Genomic DNA, 19551 nt, shown 5'->3' with positions numbered 1-19551 from the left:
CTGTAGGACCCCGTTCAGATATTATTTCCTTCAGGAAGAATTTTTTCTTGGACTCCACTACACTCTGAGTTGAATAGATGAACCCCATCTGTTAATCACATGGCACCGTGGGGACAAGAGAGAAGCTTGGGAAGCCCTCCAATATGGGGAATAAATCCACTCAGGGACACAGTCTGCAGAGGCATTATATTTGAGGTTTTCCCCAGGCTCTCTGTAAGGAGTATTGTTCCTCTTGAGTGATCAAGGAATCCCGTAGGACTCCTTGATCAGAATTTCCCTGGATCATGAGAAGTCACTGGGGAAGGCCCCTTGTGACTGCTTTTCTTTGCCCCCTCCTTCAATAGCCCACCAGCTTTCCTGGTGCAGAAGTCAGTCTGTGTCTTAGAAGACTTTTCAAAAACGGTTCTCTACCTCTGCTGCTATGATTGCCAATAACTCTCTTTAGCTTCTGGTTTAGATTCATGAGAAAAACAGATTTCCTACAGGATAATAACTGTTTTTATTAGTTTTCTATACCTTTGTACAAATGAGAGTCTGAAAAAAGGAGAGAGAGAAGGAAGGGGACACAGAGCATTCTGAAATTTGCTGAAGGCTATATAGAATTAGTCTACCCTAGGGGTTGCAGCCACCGACCCTAGACAGTGAGTATCAGTGGGACCTGGGACTGGGACTCACCAGGACTTGCTAAAGTCCTGTACCCACAGGGGCTTGACTTGACTCTTTAGCCCCTGTTCATAAGGGCTCATTGTCTCCTCATTTGAGATCCCATAGGGATTACCTCTGCATCCCATGCTGGGATCTGGACAATTCCAAATGCAATTAAGCAATCCATTATTGCCTAGAGGATTTGTTGCTTATGGAAGATATAGCAGCTGAGATCATAAAGAATCTATCTTCCTCTCTGTGGTTTCTTTGTAGATAGTTTAACGTCACTTATTTCAGCAGTATCTGACTCTGCGAATGGGACAGCATCTGTGTGTTGCTTTTTTTAACCTTATTGCCTTGGTCAAAATCAAAGTAATCTTATTATAGATATTATTTCCTGTCCTCCCTATGCAGATCTTTATTTCAAGTCCCATCATGACACAGCTTACTGGAACCAGCATCCAAAATAGCTTAGCCCTCAAAGCAAATATTGCTCCTTTAATGGAAGGGCCTGGGACTAGAAGTCAGACTGGGATGATACTCTGCTTTCTTATACAGGCTGTCATGATCTGGATCAAATAATTTCACCACTGAGTTGCTATTTCCTCCTGAATCAGGAAAGTGGTATCTCCCTCCTTCGTCCAGGTGCTGATGGAGAGCAGTTGAAAAATGTCCCCAAGGCATCGGAGTTACATAGTTGCTTTTTCTAGTAGCATCTCTATCTTAGTAAAAGTTCTCTGGGGCTCATGTGGCTCAGGTAAAAATTGCCTTTCATCTATTTCTTCCTTGCTTTCCAGATAATCCGTGGCTAAAATTAGCAATGCTTAGTTCAGTAAAAAATATTGTTGCAGCAGGCAGCCATGGAAACGGTGTTTGAGCAGCTTGCCCTTCAGGGAGCTGCCTTTTGTGGGATATGCTTTCTCACTGATTAAATGAAACAACTCACTGCTTTTGAAACTGAGGTTTGAAACGAGTTAAGAGTACAGGCAAATCTTTCAAAAGAACCATCCTCCTCATTTTTTCCCCTTAATTTCCATCAAGGAAGGAAAAAATCAAGTGTCAGAATTTGCTTTTGAATAGAGTATGGGAAGATTAATCTGTTGACCCACCATCCTGCATCTGAGGTGTCTTTTCAGTAGTAATAGCGGGTAATGATATTAACATTAATTAATGCCTTCCTCCATAGATGATTTTGTAGTTCACAAAAGAAGCTTTCCTCTGCACTGCCACTGAAGTCTGATGAGAAGTCTAGAAGGTAAAGAGAACGTGATGGAGATATTCTTGAACAGATGAGGACACTCTTTGTTATTCACTTGCTAGTGACTGGAGACCATGGAATGAGAGCTCATGTCTCTCATTCCTGGTTCCAATGTTCTTTTGCATTCCCTGGCCTATCTCCTTGTACCTGGGGGTACCAAATCCAAGCAGCCGAGGTCAGACTCGTGTCCAATTGTTTGCATTTAATAAACTCTCAGCTTCATCCTGCTTAATCTCCCTGACTTCTAGAATTGCCCCCCTCTCAGAGAGCAGAGCCCTCCTCGTGCCCCCTGGGAAGGAGCCACATTCTGACCTGTTATTCTAAAGGACCCTTCCTCTGGGTCCTTATTTTCTTCTGATTTCTACCATACTCATTCATCCCTTTCTTTCCAGACTCTGCTGTCCTGCCAAAGATATCTAAGTTCGTTCACCGAAATGTGTTTATAGAGCCTAATGAATTAATAGATCCAAGGCAGAGACTTGTGGACTTTAATAGACTCTAATTGCTTAGGCTCTAGTCAATGGCTTCTTCATGCAAATTTGGCCAACCAGACTAAGGTCAGGAGCCTACCCCAGCGTCTTCCACTAGGGCCACACTGGTGACTGAAGGGTAATGATGTTGGGGAGAATGAGTATAAAAAATAAACTATTCCTATGAAAAAGTTTATCTTTTTTGCTGTTGGGTAAAGCATCCTTAGGAAATGGAAGGTTATGTTATTCAAATGATTTAATATTTAAAAAAATTTTTTTATTTAGTATTTTGAAGCTTACTATCACTATAATTTATCAGATAGATTTCTGTCCCCCTTGCTCCACTCCTCTCCTCCATCCAAAATGCTTCAATAGCTTCCCCAAAAGCTCTGTGGGCCAGAGTGAAGTTGCCCATCTCTGCAGCCACTATAGTCACAGGCAGCTGGCTTTCCTCTTGTCCTGGCTACCTGACCAGAGCTCCATCTTTGGGTCTTTAAGCCCACATGCCACTGCCACTGTATGCCATGAGGAGAGGGAAAAACTCATAATAGTTTCCTCGGCTCAGGAACTATCCAGCCCTGTTGCACTAAGATTTGTTTCTACTCTATTAATAGAGTATGATGATTAATTTGATGAGCTTTCAAAATTGGTGTCATTATCAATTGTGCTGTGTGGAGATTCTCAGCCCTCAGAAGTGTATGGGAAGGCAGTTTGCATAAGGGTCTCCTCAGGTATTCAGGTATTCATTCAAGGTTGCAAGAGAAGGTGTACTGTGTTGGCATAACCCTGACTGTCAAATTCACTGTGCAAAGTGGGTCAGAGAAAACAGCCACACATAGGACTTGTAGTTCTGTGTCAAAATTTGTGTATTCTGAGTATATGAACATAGTGTTTTTTTCCTCCATGAAATCGTCCCTGTGTCTCTTCCACCCTCCACTCTGGTCTCCTCTGGGTTCCCATAGTATCCCGTGCTTATCTCTGAGGTCTTATCAATCTGTACTTTTCCCTTATTCTTAATCATTTATCTCTCTAGCTCCAGTATCTGCTATTATATCTGTTGTATGAATTTAGGTTAAGAGCTTGCACAAAAATACAAAACAAATAGATCTCATTTTACATCTTAATTCTCACCAGCTAAAGGTGCCAGGGTAGAAATCGTGCACTGGTTGATTGCTAATGCGTGATGCAGGTATGGATGAGGTCCAGGTGCCTCCAGTCTAGGGATAGATGCACCTCTAGTTAAAAAAAAAAAAAAAAAAAGAATGTGGCATGTTGAGAACACTTGCATGCTGTGACTTTCATATGTGCTCTAATTTAGAAAATGCTATCTTTTAAAGGTCTGAATGGATAGATACAGATTCAGAAGGCCACTCTGCTTAGGTTTTCACCTTTACCCTCTATTCCGAATAGAAAGGTTCTTAGGTTTCTTTCTTTTTTTTTTTTTTATAAATTTTTATTTATTTATGATAGTCACACACAGATAGAGAGAGAGAGGCAGAGACACAGGCAGAGGGAGAAGCAGGCTCCATGCACCAGGAGCCCGACGTGGGATTCGATCCCGGGTCTCCAGGATCGCGCCCTGGGCCAAAGGCAGGCGCCAAACCGCTGCGCCACCCAGGGATCCCGGTTCTTAGGTTTCTAAGAGTAATATAAGCTAAATTCTTTAGGAGAGTTCATCCCTACAATACTCTTTTTGAAAATTCTTGCCTCTTAGTTGAAATATTGTGAAATGGGAAAAAATACAAAGAAAACATTGTGAAATGTTTCACATTTCAGATATAATGAATCCCATATCCTAGGAAAAAAAATACATATATTGTGAAGCCTTTCTTTCTTCCTTCCTTCCTTTCTTTCTTTCTTCTTCTTTCTTTCTTTCTTTCTTTCTTTCTTTCTTTCTTTCTTTCTTTCTTTCTTTCTTTCTTTCTTTCTTTCTTTCTCTTTTCTTTCTTTTAGAGCGAGAGTGTGAGATAGAGAGAGAGAGCATGTACGGGGGTGAGGGAGGATAGGAGAGAAAGAGAGAGAAGCAGGTTCCTCACAGAGCAGGGAGCCCAACATGGGGCTCGAGCCCAGGACCCTAGGATCACACCCTGAGCTGAAAGCAGCTGCTTAACCAACTGAGCCACACAGATGCCCCTGAAGCTTTTATTTTCAGTACTGTGATAGCTTCAGTTTCTATGTCTGGAATTATATTAGGTTCTTGTATTATCTTATATTTGCTCTCTCCATAATAAAATCAAATATTTATATATAACATGTATATTGTCAGTGTATATAAAGCCATATATATTGCTAGTATTACTACTAAGTGATTGAGTATATGTATTTGGTTGCACATTACCAGATATCTAGTAGGGATCCACCATAAACTGTTATCTTATGAACATCTAACACTTCTTTCAATTGAAATATGTACATAATTAACTTACATACCTAAACTAGAAAACTACTATTTTTCTCATTTAGAAAAAAGTAAATCATTACTGATGACCCTAATAAAGACTAAATTATAATTATAACATTTATAAAATATAAAACTGATATTTTTAAATGTGAAATTATTTTTTTTTAATTTTTTAAACTAGAAATATAATTTAAATATAAAATAAGCAACATAGAAGATTGAAGTCCTGGGTAAAACATCCTGGTGTTAATGGTGAGTGGTCTTAACCAGGGTGAGAAAATGAGTACCTAAATGTCCTGTCCTCCATTTATTAGTGCTCACCCCCTTCTGAACCTCTGAGAAACATCCTTGCTGGGTCAAAATTAATATTCATTACTTTTCTTGGCTGTAACAGAGACAGCTAGTGATCTGCTCTCCTTATCTTTTCGGAAATAGAACCCTCAAGTTTTTTTTTTTTTTAAGATTTATTTTATTTTATTCATAGAGACACAGAGAGAGAGAGAGGGAGAGAGAGAGGCAGAGACACAGGCAGAAGGAGAAGCAGGCACCATTCAGAGAGCCTGATGTGGGACTAGATCCAGGGTCTCCAGGATCATGCCCTGGGCTGCAGGCGGCGCTAAACCACTGCGCCACCGGGGCTGCCCAGAACCCTCAAGTTTTATTTGGTATGTTCATTCTCCAAATTCCCTCTCAGCTAAGTGTACCCTGTGTGACTAGGTTCTTTTTTTGTTTTGTTTTAAGATTTTATTGATTTATACATGAGAGAGACAGAGAGAGAGGCAGAGGGAGAAGCAGGCTCCCTGTGGGGACCCCGATGTGGGACCCAATCCCGGGACCCCAGGATCATGACCTGAGCCGAAGGCAGATGCTCAACCACTGAGCCACCCAGATACCTCTCTTTGTTTTTCTTTCCTTTTCTTTTCTTTTTTCTTTTCTTTTTTTCTCTTTTCTTTTCTTTTCCTTTCTTTCTTTTCTTGTTTCACACAGGCGCCCTGTGTGACTAAGTTCTGACTAACAGGGGTAGTGATGTGGCCATTAGCAGTCATGTCTTCACTTCTTTTCTCCATTTCTGCTAGCTGGGGATGTGAAAGTGGGAACTAGAGAAGTCCTCTCAGACAAAAGATGGAAGCTGTATGCGGAGGGTGGCAAGTCTCTGGTAGAAGCCCAAGTCCTTGATATCATGGAGCTTCCTGGTCGGTCTTGGCCTGCCTATGCTCCACACATTTTGTGACAGGAACATACACTCTCTTATTTAAACCACAAGTATTTTAACTTTGGTTCTATCCTAACCCTTACAGTGGCTTCCTTAGTCACTCTTCCTAATCAGACATTAAACTCAGGATGTGTTTGCCCTGGAGTGGGATTGGCTTTGGAAGACTACACTGGAAGAGCAAAGGTGACCTTGGCCACATCACAAACACCAGATAGTAGAACACACCATCTCCTATCTTCTCTCCTATCTTCTCTCACAAATGGGGATGAAACGGTTGAAATGAAGGGCTTTGTTGTAAGCCCTTGTTCAAACCTAGGTTTGAACCGTAAGTCTGCCTTAAAATCTGTCTTTTTTGGGTTTGACTTAATTGCCCGTGACCGAGATGGTTAGCATATTAATCAAGATTCTCCAGAGAAATAGAACCAATGGAAGATAGATAGATGATAGATAGATGATAGATAGATAGATAGATAGATAGATAGGTAGATGATAGATAAATAGATAAAGACATTTATGATAGGAATTGCCATGTCATGAAGAGAGTGAGGGGAGAATCTGAAGTTTCAGGCATAAGGTGAAAGGGAAGAAAGAGATCATTGAGTCTCTACTCAGGTGGGAGGGGTAGTGATTCCTGCCATGTAGGTAGGATGAGGGGTAAGCCCTAGAGAAGAGTTACTTGGTGCTGCCAGCTTAATACAGCCACACAGGCCAGATGATCCAGCTGGGAGGCTGGCTTCAGTTATTGGTAAAAGCTGAGAGAGACAACATAGATAAGACCTGAATGGAAGGTAAACCCCTTGACCCCTGTGGTTACTCCACTTGCAGGCTCATGATTTTTCTCATATGCTTGTTTTAAATCTGCTTCCTGCACAGAGACTCAAGCTGTCAAGGAACTGGACAGGCTAAACACAGAGATGCCTCCTCTCCACAGACTTCTCTTGCCAGCGCCGTTCCCCTTGGTCTCTTTCTCACCTTCATATGCACCTGTGCTGCAGTTCTGTCCACAGCGGACATATACTCATTCAGTTGTTTCTTCCTTTCCTTGCTGTGTTTTCTACCAGACCTGTGAGGATTCTTCTGATTTCTCTAGCTGTCAGCTCTGCTTAACGTTAGAATGAGTTAAGAGAGACCATGAGATAGAACAAAACTTTGAAATAACATGGACATTAAGGGAATTAAGTAACCTAGGCAGGCTTATGAATTTCACATAGCTTGGGACTGACTTATGTACCCCAGAAAAGCAGTCATGTATCAACACCTGCAGGATTTGAAGCTACAGGGGAAATATTTGAAAATTGTTGTGCTCTGATGTTTGAGCACATCTGGGCATGTAACAGAGGGGTTTCTCTGTACCTTCTCTCGGACTCTGGAGAAGTACAAGTGAGATTAGGGATATTGGCCTGGCATTCCAGAGTTGAATCTGGTCCACAGAATAGCAAGTAGCATTTGCCCAAAGATTTCTTAGAATTTGACTGATACACATCTATCTATGCCTTGTTTCAACAACAGATTTTATTGTTCACTAAATCTTGGATCAGGTGTCCTATGTGTGCAGGCTTATTTGTGTAAGTCATTGAGTAAATGGGAGTGGATTCTTCCTCTCATTAGCATGGCCAGTGCAGACCAGAGCAAGCACCTATTGCATATGGACTATTGTTATTATATGCCTGGCTTACCCCCAACCCAAAACCCAACCCCCTAACCACACCCCCTGACACCAATACATTGTACACTCTATAGAGCAAGGACGGATCTCTTTGTACCTCTCTTTACCACATAGTATCCAGCAAACTTGCAACAGAATATATCTTTAAATTGTATTTTCTAAAGATGGCTGCACCAACACATCTCATCTTACTTGCTCTGCTCGCAGTATGATGTTGACCCTACTCCCATTGAGAAGTAGGGTCTTGTTCTTTTCCCTTGAATCTGAGCGGCCCTGTGACTACAAACAAAGTGACACTACATGACTCCTGAAGCTGTTATAAAATGGCAGTACAGCTTCTACATTATCCTCTTTGGATGCTTGCTCTTGAAACCCAGCTACCATGTTGTGAGAAGCCTGAGCCACCATGGAGAGGTAGAGAGGCCACGGGTAAGTGTTCCCAGTGACAGCTCCAGTTGAGGGGTTGAGATCCCAGCTGTGAGCTAATATCAACCTTCAGACATGTAAATCAACAAGCCTTTAATTGATTCCAATTGATTCGCACTCCTGAAAGCACCCTAGTTAGTGCCTCTGAAACAGAGACTGCCTGCTGAACCCTCCTCACATTGCAGACTAATGAGCTAAATAATTGTTTTAAGACTAAGTTTTGGGGTAATTTGTTATGATGCAACTGATACCCCAAATAACACCTATTATTTCCTCTCTGCTGGTATATGTCTTCATGGTCTCATCTTCTCTCCTATCCTGGAACCTAGGCTTCTTAGAGTCTGGAGCTTTTTCAGTCAAAACTTCTAGAATTTTCTTTCATGCCATACTAAATTTCATATTAAGTTCCTGGCTGTTGTCCTTACATGGTCTTAGATATCCAGTCTTCATATGCTTGGTCATCCTATTTCTTTGTCATGCATGCTTACTGTTACCTGTGCTCACCCAAGTCTTACTCATTTTCAAGACTGAGTTAGATCCCATGAAGAATTTCCTGATTCCTTCAGGCAGAAGAGATGTCTCCTCTTCTAAATGCCCATAGAATTAGAGACAAATTTCTCTCATTAGTATTATCATCTTCTGCCTTATGTTACAGTTACTTCTTTACAGAAGTTTCTCCACTTCTAGATTGTAGTGTTTGTCTTTATATCCATTCATATATACAAAAATACTTATGGAATGTTTACTTCTTGCCACACAATGTGCCAAACACAGTGTAAAAAGCAGCAAACAAAGGAAGAAGTGGTCCTACCCTGTTTGGACTTTCAGTCAAGTGAGAGAAACACAAAAAATAAACAAATCCTTGACGATTATTCTTTTCTAGGGGTTTTTAACTAAGTCACTAACATTGAGGATCTAACATGGTACCCCATTTCCCTTGCACTCCTGGGAGGCAACCTGGAAAAACTGGAGATCTGGGTTTGAGTGCCATCAGCCTACTTACTATCTGAGTAGGAGCAAGGGCTTTGATTCTTTATGTATTACTGTCCTCATTGCTCAAATGGAGATACTTTTTTCAGCTGCATAATATTTTTGCTATTATTAATGAAAAATCTCATATAAACTTTGTGCTGAATATATATATATATACTCCTCTTGCTTAATATGCAGCCCCACTTTTTGGCTTATACTCAAGTAAGGAGGCTGACCAACTGACATCTGTTATATGGATCTTGTACTTGTTTTTTTGTTTTGTTTTGTTTTAAAGATTTTATTTATTCGTGAGAGACACACAGAGAGAGGCAGAGACATAGAGGGAGGAGCAGGCTCCCCATGGAAAGCCTGATGAGGGACTCAGTCCCAGGATCCTAGGATCATGACCTGAGCCAAAAGCATACCCTCAACCACTGAGCCACTCAGGTGCCCCTGGACCTTGTATTTCTGTACATAAAGAACCTTTTCAGGTGTGAGGGTGCTGAATTTTAAGCCAACTTTTGGTGCCATCTGGAGAGAAAGGTAGGAGGACCTCACTCTTTGTCACATGACTGACTCCTTACTCATTATGTAAAATTCAGACCTCGTGGCACCTCCTCGGGAAAACTATCACTAAATTGAATCTCCTTGGGTTTTAGGCTTCACAGCACCCTGTATTTCTCCATGACTTTGTCACAACTGCAATCAATTACTTAAAAAAAAACAAAAACAAAAAACAAAAAACAAAAAACCTAGCACTTCTGTTAGACTACAAGCTCAGTAAAGGCAGGGACTAGATCTGTGCCATGATCACCAGCACTAAATAAAGTGTCTGCCATATAGTGTTCAAAGAATATTTATAAAATTAATGAATTGGGGAAGGCTTTACAGTTGTAGCTGGAACCCCAAGAGATAAGTAAGCTCAATAACTATCAATAATTTTTCTTTATCCAATGGCCACTCCCCCAACTACTCTTGGAGACCATTCTCCTTGAGCATTTTTGATCTACCCTCAGAAGATTCTGAGGTCAGAGGGTGGAACCTCACTTTAATGGACTCAGAGGAAGAATGACCAATTTTATTTTGCCAGCTAACAGTTTTTTTCTGAACACCACCTCTAGATTTTTTGTGATGACCTATGGAAGGTATAAGAAGTGAACTTCTTAAAGCCTGATGGTGCAGTCAAACCAGCAAGCTGCTTCCAGCTGAGTCTGTAATAGCAAACCCCAAAAGGTAACTGACAATTTGAGAGAGTTATAGCTGGACTAACTATAGTCCCTGAGACAGTCATGCTATGGGACCATAGCCTTCCAGACACATCAAACCCCAAGACCATTAGAAGTTGAGCAGCTCAGAGAATTTTAACTTAAAAAAAAGTAGGTAACAGCTGTCCTGCCCTGTCATGGGCAGGTAATAGGCCATTCTCCCAAGATACTCTAAAATAGCCTTTTCTAGTCTCTGCTCATAGCCAAAATGGTTGCAATAAAATATCTTCCTCTTCAAAGTATGAGTCCAGATACAGCAGTGTAACAAATAAAAGTAACACTTGGAATCTTTTTGTGAATATTAGCATTAATTATTTCTGTAGAAATATGAGGCTACAGTCCTCATGATCTAGCTAAATAAACACTACAGTCATCACCAAAAATGCAGTTCATGGTACCAGATCTGCTTCCTTGCTCATTAATGGGGCCTGCCAAAGCTTCACAGTATAAAGCTAAGTGTAGTCAGAATTAACATATCTACTGACCTAAGACCCTTAGTACAAGGAAGATTTATTAGAATATTAGACCATAATTTTAATTCAGGTTACTCAACTTCCATAAAAATCTCACATACCTTTTATATTTTAACATGTTGGAAGGGGCTGTCCTTGCATAGGATTAGAAAGATCTGCTGGGGCTAGAAGAGAATTAAAAAGAACTGGTACTTGTCATAGGCTCACTTTCATGTATCTGAAAAATATTGTACAGAAATTGAATAGAGTCTATTACCATTTTGCTCTTGTATTTTTTGTGTGCTAGATCCTGAGAAAATTCATTCAACTCTGCTTCTTTTTTGTTGGAGATGTATAACTGCTATTAACATGAAATAGGGAGGAAAAGCAAGGCTAACGCATCTCATTTTCCCAGAAAAATTTTTTCCTCTGAGATGCAAAAGGCTTTCTCTTCATCTTGCATGCAGAAATATTCTTTTCCAGTTTCTGTGAAGTTTCCTTGCCTAATGAGATCTGAATATTGCACCAACTGGTGGAAACATTTCTTAGTTCCTTAGTCTTATTCTGAAAATGAATACTATTTTTGCTTCCAATAGTCCCGGGTTAGAGAAATATCTTATACTGTTGATATTGAAAATGCACAGATGATACCTTTATAATAAAGTCTTTCATTTAACAAAAATTTAATGAGCACTGCACTAGGCATTGTTGGGATAGAAAATCCAGTGAAGAGAGAACTTCTATTTCCAGCCAAAATTGAAGAACCATAAATACCCTCATGAATAAACCAGAAATATACACAATACAAATCAAACAATGGTTTAAAAACATTAAACATCAGGCAATAATGGACAGTGATTCCTGTGAGATGTGAAATAGATGAAGTGAGACCTACAATTGCTTCATCTTAAAGCCTTGAAAGAATTTCCAGGCTAATGCACAGGTAAGAAGTCAGAAGGAACCTAAATGACTCCCTGTGTTGGGAAAACAAAACTGAAAGTTCAGAAAGTCCAAAGGATTAGAATTCAGAGGATTGTGTACTAGAAATCAGAGAACCCTAAAGATCTAGAGAAGGTGCCCTTTGAGTATTCAGCAGAGTATTAATCTATGCATACCTGTGAAGAAACAAGCTATGATGGAGAAAGATTCATCTGAAAGAAATAAGACTGTTTGTAGTGGTTATACATGGGTAGGACTAGTGCCTATCACCACAGCCAGACTAGAAATCCTTATGACTCACAGAGTATGACACAGAATACACAGTCTGTCTTAAGAGTGGGAAACAATTAGTCCTGGTATGAGCAATGCACTGGTCCTGCTTGATAAATCTTAAAAGAAGACCTGAAATGATAAAGATTTTAAGTAACTTAACTGCATTCCAGAATGAAGCTCAAGAATATTTGTAAGAATACAAAAGTATAAGCATACAACAAGTTAAAATTCAGTGTTTGACATCCAATATAATACTTCTAGATACACAAAGAAACAGGAAAGTAAGACTGTCAATGACAACACTCAGACAAGTGAAACTGATCCAGTAGTGACATAGAGGTTAAAATTTGCAGCCAAAGACATTAAAATATAAGGAATAATTACTGTATATATTTGAAATATTAAAGAAAGAAAAAGAAGACTATAAAACCTAAATCAAACTTTTGTGGATGACAACTACAATGTGGGAGATAAAAAATACACTGGATAGGATTAACCATAGATTAGACACTGCAGAAGAAAATATTAGTGAACTCGAAGATGTAGCAACAGAGCAACAGAAACAATCCAAAATAAAACACGGAAAAATATTAATTTAAAAAAATCAAACAGTGCATTGCGTCCTGTAGAACAACTCCTTATGACCTAACATATGGATAATTAGAATTCCAAAGAGGAGAAGAAAAGTGAAGGATAGAGAAAAATTTTGAAAAAGTAATAGCTAAAACTTTCCCAAACTTGCTGAAAATTGTGAATCCAATATCCAAAATGCTCAATTCCAGACACAGGAAACAAGAAGAAAAAAACCTACACCAAAGCACTTCAATTTCAAAAAATTGCTAAAAATTAGGAATATAGAAAAAAATCTTAAAAGCTGGCAGAGGAAAAAAGACATCATATAGTAAGGAAGAAAGATTAAGATACCAGCATATAAAGCATGTAAGAATATGCCATTTCTCCTGGGAAACAATAAAACCAAAAGACAGTGGAGCAACATCTTTTTCTTTAACATTTTTAATTTATTCACTCATGAGAGATACAGAATGAGAGGCAGAGACATAGGCAGAGGGAGAAGCAGACTCCTCACAGGGAGTCTGATGTGGGACTCAATCCTAGGACCCCAGGGATCATGCTCTGAGCCAAAGGCAGACACTCAACCACTGAGCCACCCAGGCATCCCATGAAGCAACATCTTTAAAGTACTGAGAAAAAAAAATGAACTGAAAAAATCTTGAAAGACAAAAAAGAATTCTATAGCCAGCAAAATATCACTCAGAAGTGAAAGTGAAAGACTTTTCCAGACAAATGAAAGTGGAAATAATTTATCTCTAACAAGGAATGCTAAACAACATCCTTAAGACAGAAGGAAAATTATACCAAATGGAAATACAAATCTACATAAAGAAATGAAGAGTCCTGGGAATGGTAACTACAAGGATAAATATAGTCTGTTTAATTTTTGTGATCTCTTTAAAAAGGTAATTGACTCTTCAAATAACATTGAACATAGAGTGGAGTTCTAATACTCATACAAATCAAATGTGTCACATTAACAGCACAGAGCCTGGGAGGAAAAAATTAGAAGTATAATTATTTAGGACTTTTATACTATAATAAAGGTAGTTCATTTTCACTTGATCATACTTGAATAAGTTAAAGCTGTATACTATAAACACTAAGAAATTAGAAAAAGAAGTTTCAGTTAACACAAATGGAAAAAAATAAGAGTAAAGGGAAATCAGTGTCTTAGAAAACATATACTACACAGATGAATAAAAAATAGTTCTAGCTTTTATGTTTAGATATTAATTTTTGTTTATGATGTGAAATTAATTGAAAAAAGTTACTTTCCCATCGGTACATTTTTGAAAATCAATTGACCATGTGTTTGTGAGTCTATAATTGGACTCTCTAATCTGTTCCATTGATATATTTGATATCTCTGTGCAAATGTGGCATAAAATATGCATTCTTTTTTTCAAAGATTTTATTTATTTATTCATAAGAGACACACAGAGAGAGGCAGAGACACAGGCAGAGGGAGAAGTAGGCTCCATGCAGGGAGCCCAATATGGGACTCAATCCTAGGACCCCGGGGATCACGACTTGAGCCAAAGGCAGATGCTCAACCACTGAGCCACCCAGATGTCCCCAAAATATGCCATTCTTAATCACAGTGGCTTTATATTAAGTTTTGAAATGACTTATTGTGGATCTTCCTGCTCTATTCTTTTATTCTTTTTTCTTTGTTTTGACTATTCTACCTCCTTCATTTTTCCAAGTCACTTTTAGAATTAGCTTGTAAATTTCTTCAAAAACAATTCCTTCTGAGATTTTTATTGTAATTGTTTCAAATCTATAGATCTATAATTCTTCTATAGGAAGAATTGACATCATGAACATTATTTTGTCTTCCAATCAATGAATGTGATATATCTGACCACTTCTTTAGAATATCTTTAAATATTTAAATATTTAGAAATTCTCAGCAATGCTTTATAATTTTCAGTATAGATATCTTGCTATCCATGGGGATCCCTGGGTGGCTCAGTGGTTTAGCGCCTGCCTTTGGCCCAGGGCATAATCCTGGAGTCCCAGGATCGAGTCCCACGTCAGGCTCCCGGCATGGAGCCTGCTTCTCCCTCTGCCTGTGTCTCTGCCTCTCTCTCTCTGTCTACATCTATCATGAATAAATAAATATAATCTAAAAAAAAAGATATCTTGCTATCTTTTACTAAATTTATTGTTAAGAATTTTAAATTTGATGATAGTTGTTTTTTCCTAAAGTTTCATTTTCCAATTACTATTTGTATTATAGATTCAATTAATTTTAGTATATTAATCCTGTATCCTGCTAATTTAGAATTAAGATGCTTTGGGTGGAAAACTCTATGCTATATATGATAATGCACTTTCATGAATTCAAGCACTTACTGCATGCCTCATATATGCCAGAAATGTCCTGGATTATTTTCTGATGGAAATTTGATGATTGAGTTATTGCTTAGGGCCATTTTACCTGTCTTACTTTTTCTACCCACTTAATTCTGAGTTAGTATTATAGCATTATGTTCTATAATATAATTTCATGATATAACTTATTTTTAAAAATTATATAAGTAGAATTTGGACTAAACCATGAGGCCTAGATACCAGTCCATGATGTTAGTGGTCTATTTTGTTTTTTAATAGAGCTATAATTCTAGTTTAAGTTTACTCTAATTATTTTATTCTACCTTTTTGATGATTTTATAAATTTTGCTTATATTTTTGGATAAATATACTGCAGTGTAGTAGTAAGAGAATTGAATGTTGAGGCTCTAACTGACTCAGATACTTTGTGTAGTTAGTGATTCTTTCTTTGGATATAAAACACAAGTATTTCTTAGATAAGACACAGATAGAAGGCCTGATCTTTCTGCCCCTCCTTGATGAGTTATTCTGAAATGATTAACAGAGATGAAGTAAAAAATAAGGAGGTTTTCAGTCTACAATTCCAGATACAGCTTTTCATGTCAGTAGTAGCTCCCAGGATGTGGCAATCCCAACTGTTTTGTATAGGATCAGATACTAGATGCCCTAATAGTATCCTTGAGGCATTTTGCCTCAAACATCTTCTTTGTGTCAGCAGTTGGACAGCTCCAAATTATGGCCTTGACCAACCAACCTCAGCACCACTCAGAGAAGCCATTTCATAACGGGGTACATACCGATCCTCTTTTTTCTTTTTTTTTTTTTTGAGAGAAATCTACAATGAGATATAAACACTGAGGTTCATTAAACACCATAAATATATAAAATCAAAACAAACATCGCAAAATGTAATACCTACAATATATAATGCCCACAAAATACAGTATGTATAATTTTGTATTCTACTTAATTCTTAAACAAGAACCACAACCACCTTAATTGGTTTCATGACTAATGAGGTACAAATTGCCATCTTAAAAAATATTACTCTAGAAGTAGCAACTATATGGAGACATAATCTTTAATAAAAGAGTTTAAGAATTAAACAAATTTCAGGTTTAGAGGAATGAATAATTCCCAACAATTTGAATATGAGGATCCCATATATTTATATATGAAACCTAATCAGAGATTCTTATAATAGAAAATAACACAGTTAAAAATGATATCCTAATGATTTCTGCACCACTGCCAGACATTTTTGGTAGCATTTTGTTTATTTCAGCATACATCTCCATATAATCACACCTCCCCAAAATTATTTACTTATTACACTGATACACAAAAGAACATGACTGGATATTTTTTAGCTTACTAGAGCATATGTTCTGCTTTTTCTTTTTTTTATCTCATGGAAAAAAATGACTTTGATTTAGGTTTTTGGAATTACATGCATCTGGATTTAGATGCACTGAGGTAAGTGCATGTGCATACACACACACACACACACACACACACACACACATCCCTTTGTTGTCTGCTTTCAGCTACCAACAACTCAGCTCCCCAGCTTGATATATTATTCCCAATTCTAACTCAAGAGTTAGGTCAGAGGATGATGCCAGAGTCCCACATGTAAAAAACTACCCACGAAAATGTTTTTGGGAAGGCTACTTGTGTAGCTTGGCAAGTCCAACATGGGCAGCATCTCCTCCAGTAGCAGCACAGATCTCAAATCTCAAGTGAGAACTCAGGAAGCCCCTGACTTGTGTTGGTGGTCAAGTTGTGTGAAAAATATGAAATCTTAAAAACTAGACTGACAGCAGCACAATGAGATTCATAGACTATGAAAGGCAGAATTATATCTCCCATTTTGCTCCAGAGCATAAGATCACTGAAAGGACACGCACATCGCTGACCGGTGGAATCATCTACTGTTTCCATTAGGATTATGTTTGCCCCAACTAACAACACTATAAAACAAAAATACTCCAATGGCGTAAGCATGTAGAAGCTCATTTGCTCCATGCAATAAGGTACGTAGACAGTCTAGAACAGCTTTTGCCGGCTCACCTATGCAACCAGAGACCTGGTCTTTAACTCTTCCTTCCACTATCCATAGCATATTGGCCTTTATCTACATTCTTATAGCTTCATGAGATCAAGATGACTGCTCAGACTTCGTATGCACATTTTTGGCAGTAAAGGTGTAGGACAAAAAAGCTGAGAGGAAAAGTAACTTCTCTCACAGAGGCTGCACAGGAAGCCCTCACTAGAGACTTTCACAGACATCTTATTGGCCAGGAATGGCCATTTCCTTGCTGGTAGAGAAAATGTAAAATCAAGTATTTTTAGTGGGCATATTGGTACCCTGCATTAAAATAAGTAAAACGGAAATTAACAGATGACTCTCTTTCTCTCTCTCCCTCTCTATTTTTTTCTCTGAGTGCATGAGTTCATGCACTGAGTTCAATTAAATACACTCCATGTATGACATGAGTCCACTATAATTCATTTACGAATACTAGAGAAGAAAATTTGGGAGGGAATTAAAATTTATTGAATATCTCAAATGTGTTAGGCATGTTGTTAGGCTGTGTGTGTGTATACATACAGATACACACATTTTATATATGTGATATATAAAATAAATATATTACCCTATGTATATTTTCTTATATATAATATATTATCCTTTATCACCCATTGTCCTATTATATATTACTTATATATATAATCCTAAAAAATCCTATAATAAAGGTATCATAAATATTGCTTATGTCTATGCTACAGATTAAGAAAATGATGCTCAGAAAGATTAAGGAGGTTGCCTACAGCCTCAGCCTCTTAGAGCAAAATTAGAGTTAGGATTCAGACATAATTCTGTCCATAGCCTATGCTGCCTCACATTGATAAGATAAAACAGGCAAGAAAAAATATGCATGCAGTGTTTAGTAGTCTGCACAAAATTTTAAAGTGATTATTACTGAGACACTCAAGTCACCAGAACAATATATTCAGCCAGAAAATAGTCTCTTGTGCCCAGTAGTTCATATGTAAATTTTGAGTACCTTCCAAGTCCAGTTCTAATGTGACAGGGGCTTGGAGAACCTGTTGCCAAGCAAGCAGCAGGGCTACATTTTTTACTCAACTGACTAGCTGTTCTGATGTCATTTAGGAATAGCCTGAGGGTAAATGCATCTTCTTGCTCCTGTTTCCTGAATCCCAGATGAACAGGGTTTTGTCAGAACCCCACGTCAGGCACAGCTTTGGCACAAATCCCAGAGCCACCATGTGGCCACCACAATGCTCAAACTCTTTCCATTCTGGCATAGTGAAAGCCAGATCTGTTCTGAATTGGAAAAGAGAGTGTGACATTGTTCCCAGAGGAGGAGATGGTGGAAATAAAATAAATTTCACTGTTATTATCAAAATATAGCTTGCATATTTCATTAGTAGGGAATTTAGGAGCATTTCAGGTATTGTTTATTAACATGGCTCTGGGATCATTTTCACCATATTCCACCTTCGACAGGGCATGCATAGAATAACAGGGTTTTCTGCATAATGTACAACTGTTTAAAGCTGTGTTATCTCTGAGGAAAATGAGATTTTCATCTACTAAAAAAAATACAATAAGAAATGGATTTGTTTAAAATTGGATTGAGTTCAACACAGATATGCAAAACTACTGCTAGAATATTTGCATCTTGCCTCCTTTAAGAAAGTAACCAGGATGAGATCTCACAGTCATTTGAAAAACTGAAACTGTCTTCTCATTATTACCTAGTTACTGGTACACTGCTTCTACTACCTCTAATGATCAATTCTCATGGCAGCATCATACACTGTTTCTTCAAGTGGGAGGGAAAATGACAATCATCATTCTGCCTGCGGCTAATGCCTGTTGAGACCAATCCCTTTTGGGGAAGTGGGGGAACTGATAATAATTCCCTCTGTGATTTTCTCCAGGGCTGGGCAATATCTACACCCAAGGCCAAATAGGGAAACTTGTATTTGTAGTCACAAGTAGAAAGTTTGGCAACAAATATAGGTGGCCAGTAAACCCCCAATCCTACTTTTGAGGCTCTGAAAATCATCCGAATGAACAGAAAATCATTAACCATGGACTTTTCTGCCAATATAAGAAATACAAGAGAAGCTAGGATTTGCTCTTCATGTTGTGTGGGTGTGCCATTTTATTCTGTGCTCCCCTCGCTCAGGGAAAATGCAGGAAGTAAGGATTTTTTACAGATCCCCAACTTAGTATTTTTCAAGGCACTTAACATGCTTTTCTTTACCCTCACAGGAGATAGGTATTATTATTTTCATTGCACAGAAGAGGAAACTGAAGTTGTCAGTGGTAAAGAAACTTCTGGGGATCCCTGGGTGGCGCAGCGGTTTGGCGCCTGCCTTTGGCCCAGGGCACGATCCTGGAGACCCGGGATTGAATTCCACATCGGGCTCCCGGTGCATGGAGACTGCTTCTCCCTCTGCCTGTGTCTCTGCCTCTCTCTCTCTCTCTCTCACTGCGTGCCTATCATAAATAAAAAAAAAATTAAGAAACTTCTGCATGGTCTCAAGATAATAAATAACAAGCCAAAATATGAACACATATCAGACTAGTTCCAAAAACCATTTTCTTTTTCTGTATCATG

The 19551-nt window shown here is 38.5% G+C and overlaps 1 long non-coding RNA gene across 1 annotated transcript in view; it reads right to left on the bottom strand.

Moving 5' to 3' along the window:
- Positions 1-522: 522 nt before the first annotated feature.
- The window catches only part of LOC111095851, a 35859-nt gene continuing 16830 nt past the window's right edge, over positions 523-19551 (bottom strand). Inside the window, exons 3-6 of the long non-coding RNA XR_005359325.1 lie at positions 10891-10953; positions 6960-7086; positions 3505-3608; positions 523-1893 (exon numbers count right to left, since the gene is read on the bottom strand). This is a non-coding gene — a long non-coding RNA (uncharacterized LOC111095851). The remainder of the gene's footprint in view (positions 1894-3504; positions 3609-6959; positions 7087-10890; positions 10954-19551) is intronic.

This window comes from Canis lupus, chromosome 5 (assembly GCF_011100685.1).
Source record: "Canis lupus familiaris isolate Mischka breed German Shepherd chromosome 5, alternate assembly UU_Cfam_GSD_1.0, whole genome shotgun sequence".
NCBI classification, from domain to species: domain Eukaryota; kingdom Metazoa; phylum Chordata; class Mammalia; order Carnivora; family Canidae; genus Canis; species Canis lupus.
The sequence above is the reverse complement of the archived record's forward strand: the minus strand, read 5'-3'. Positions and strand labels throughout refer to the sequence as shown.